At 36.0% G+C, this 4138-nt stretch overlaps 1 pseudogene; it reads left to right on the top strand.

Annotated features, from left to right (window-relative positions):
- Positions 1 to 2032: 2032 nt before the first annotated feature.
- On the top strand, positions 2033 to 3614 carry Dmtf1l (cyclin D binding myb like transcription factor 1; annotated as a pseudogene).
- Positions 3615 to 4138: the final 524 nt, after the last annotated feature.

The following is a 4138-nucleotide window of genomic DNA, read 5'->3' as shown; positions in this document are numbered from 1 at the left end:
TTTCTTTTATGAAAAATTCCTTTTATCTTTTCTACATTTCATCAGTTTCTTTAATATACCACTGTCATCACTACTTAAGGTTTCAAATTTGTTCACAAATTGTTCTACATAGATGTTGTCTCATAGCATCTTTGTAATTATTACACTTTGCATTTATATCTAAATTTATATCAAATAGGTTTGCATAAGTTGAGTAATTGACCCTACAACACCCTTATTTAGAGCATATATTCATCTCAGATTATTACTTTCTAAGGCCAGGTCAACATTAATTTTTTAGACTTATAAGTTGCCTAGTTATCCTTCCTGTACAAAATGATGGTCATTTCAGGCCAGTCTTGCATTTCACTCAGAGAATGTCACTTATTTCTGCCATTATTCTCCATAACTGCCTAAACTTGTTTACTGGGCCAAGGTAACCTGGTATGGTTGCAAGGAATTAAGCCTGGCTAGTCGAAGAAGCCACAAGACTGAGGCTGTGAAAATTTTATAAAGACCAATCAGGTTTTTTATACCAGTATTAGAAACAGCATATATTGACAATTATCTGGATCAATATAGTTGTAGTTGCCAGGGTACAATAATGTTTGCCATCTTTACAGGGTACACAAGATTAATGTCTAATACCAGTTGACCCATCCAGCATGTTTTCTCGATGTCTAATGGAACATACAGAGAAATATAAATCTACCTGAACTGTCTGGGGAAATATTTTGGTCTCTCAGAAATTGGAAAGCACACTGTGCCCCAGAATTCATGGACTCTAAACTGTAAAACCTGTGATTCATGTCTCTCAAGGCAGCTAGACCAGGACAAGTTCATGATTCCCAACATTTCTCCATATCTGTACATCTTCCAGGTTCACTTATGCATTATTTTTCTTCCATTCATTATGTAAACAATTGTTTTAATATAGTCAAACAGTAGCCTCTGGTGCTCCTGTACCATAAAAAGCATAATTAATAATCACTCCAATATTATTACTGCCACTGTGAGAGTTATTATTATAGTAATATGAATGGAATAATACAGATATTTATTCTGTATATAAGAATATTATGAATTTTTATTCACATACTGACATTTAGCATTCATCTAATTTTTTGGTATATTATATCCCATACATGTGAGAACAGTCTAAGATCTCTACTGTGAGAATGTTCCACAACTGGCATACATTTAACTTTCAATAGAAATTCGTCAGTGTACAAGGTTTTTAAAAAAGCTTTTTGAGAGTTCTTGTGTGTGCATATCCTTTATTAATGCAAAGCACATACATTAAAAATAAAACATCATTTTATCCTTCTAAGACCACAAGTAAAATTGAAATTCTTTTTATTATTCTAATGAATTTGGTACCAAATACGTCCTTCATTACACAATTTAGATAACTTCTACTATAAAATTCCTTATGTGTGCATGTAAGTTTCTACACTATAAAATAATATAACTTTTTTGTTTATGATCCTTGGATTCTGAAAGTCAGACTTACTTTTTTCAGCAAATGTTTTACATTTGTAAGGGATTAACAAAATATGAAAAAGTCATAGTATCTAAATTTGACCTGTATTCTGAAATGTAATGGAGAATAATCCCTTTTAATTTACTCTTTAAAGCCATGTAAACAATGACATTCCAGACTCTGACCATTTCAATTTTGGAATTTGTTTGCTGAAAGTACTGCAATAGAAATATAAAATCTTCCTGATATTCAATTAATGGATAATTAACAATTTTATTTTTCAGCACTATTATGCATATTGACATAAATCAACAGTTCTCTGAAGTTCTCATGTTTAATGATTTTGGAGCCTCTTGATCTAGCTCTGTGCACTCACATTTATCATCAAAGAGAAATTTTCAACTAGACCAAAAGAAAACATAAAGTAAAATGTATTAACCCTCTTTAAGGGCAACTGTTCCTAACAGCTTGTCATACACACCAGCTGTAGCAAACCTTGCACTCACAAGTATCAAACAGAAAATTGTTGAAGATAATATCAGTTTATATTATCCAGTTAAAGTGACAATTTTATGGAAACTACTATAGCTTACCTAGCCTGTAACTAGATTTGAAGATGAGTATATTTGAAGAGGTTTCTGACTCAGAAACAGTTCAAATTGTGAGCTCTGTATTTGTTACTGAGAATTCAGACAAGAACCTCATGCCTTGCCAGCAGAATGAAGCTGATGAAATGGAAAATTCTATTGAACCTCTGAATAAGAGGCCTTGTTTGTCCTCTGAAGTTGATTCTACTCCTTGCATGTCAGCTTTTTCATTCCCATTACCAGAAATGGAACAAAGCTTTGGTTTGGTCACAACCACAGCCACAAAGATAGCTGATGAAGAGTTTACTAAGGAAAATAGGATGCAACTTCAGGTTTTACAAGATGACAAACCAGATAAAGTTTCTCCCTTATTGATGAAGGAAGAGTCAATAGTTAGCCAAGTATGGGTCACAGGTAAGGACGCTAAGGATGCTCTAACTAATCAAGGACATAAATGGAGGCAGGGAATGTGGTCCAAGGAAGAAACAGATATTCTGATGAGCAACATCGAAAAGTATATGAATGAACGTGGAGTCAAGAATCCTGCAGAAATCATTTTTAAGATGTCAAAAGGTAAAAGAAAAGATTTCTACAGGTCTATATCATTTGGTCTGAATCGACCATTGTTTTCAGTGTATAGAAGGGTGGTCCGAATGTATGATGACAGAAACCATGTGGGAAAGTACAGCCCTGAGGAAATAGAGAAGCTCAACGTACTCTGGCAGAAGCATGGCAATGACTGGATAACAATAGGGGCTGCCATGGGAAGAAGTCCATCTTCAGTCAGAGACCGGTGTCGACTGATGAAGGATACTTTCAATGCAGGAAAATGGACCAAAGAAGAAGAACAGATACTTGGAGATGCGGTTCATGAGTTGACAGGCACTGAGGTGGATAAGAAAGTCACTCAGGGTGTGTGTTGGGCAACAGTGGCTCAACGAGTGGGTACTCGCTCAGCAAAGCAGTGTCGTGCTAAATGGCTCAACTACCTGAACTGGAAACAGACTGGAGGTGTTGAGTGGACAAGGAAAGATGAAGTCAATCTCATTCACAGGCTAGAAAAGCTTGATGTAGCTGATGAAAGTGAAATTCGCTGGGATGAATTAGCTAATGGATGGGAAAGTGTTCGTTCACCACAATGGCTGCGAAGTAAATGGTGGAACATCAAAAGACAAATTACAAATCACAAGGATTTTGCATTCTCAGTCCTAGTAAAATGTCTCCAACAAGTATATGAAAGTCAGAATGCCAGCTTCATGTTTTGGGAGAATAAATCAGGATCGGAAGAATCAGACAGTAACCCTGATATCAGTGCGCAACAAGTCCCCTTTGGAGTCACAGGTATAGAAGATAACAAATCCATCTGTCCAGCACCTGTGACAGGATTGCAAATTACACTGCAGCTGGTCCCCAGGTCCTCAACTGAATCACCTGCTGGTGGTGTTGACTCTTAAATCTATAAACCTGCCTACCCAACCACAGTAGATTTTGAGATTCTTCCTTTTTCCATTTTTGTTCCATTCCCTAACCTTGCACCTATTTCCTTCAAACAAATTCAACTCATGGCCTTCCCTTAACTCTGACCAATGGTTCCACAGTAAGCCTGGCAGCTGTTGCACCTGATTCTCCTAGCCCATCACATTTCATCCTTTGTCCCCAAAGCATCCTGTTGAATATTCCAGTCAATTACATGTGACTTGTGGTTTTCCAAATATCATCACTGAACTTTTGCTGAAACAACATTGAATTTTCCACATCACCAGCAGAATTGGCACTCAAAGATGACATCTTGCTTTTTATCATTTTTATGGATTTCAATGTATTCGAAGCATAAAATTTGCCTGACAAATTTTTAGCTAAGATGGCTCTTCTACTTTAAATTAATGATGCTCCTATTTATAAATTCAGATACCCAAACAGCAGAGAATTAATAATCCTTGTTATGAGTACAGCCAAAGAAGAATTTCCCAACACCAATCATAAGAAGAAGAAATTCACTTAGATTTATTGAATTCTTGTGTCTCTGACGATTTAATCAGTCATCATAGTAGAGCAAGTGCACTAAACAAGTGATGGCAAAACCATACTT

This window comes from Rattus norvegicus, chromosome X (assembly GCF_021556685.1).
Source record: "Rattus norvegicus strain SHRSP/BbbUtx chromosome X, alternate assembly SHRSP_T2T, whole genome shotgun sequence".
NCBI classification, from domain to species: domain Eukaryota; kingdom Metazoa; phylum Chordata; class Mammalia; order Rodentia; family Muridae; genus Rattus; species Rattus norvegicus.
This window is presented reverse-complemented; position numbering and strand designations above follow the sequence as displayed.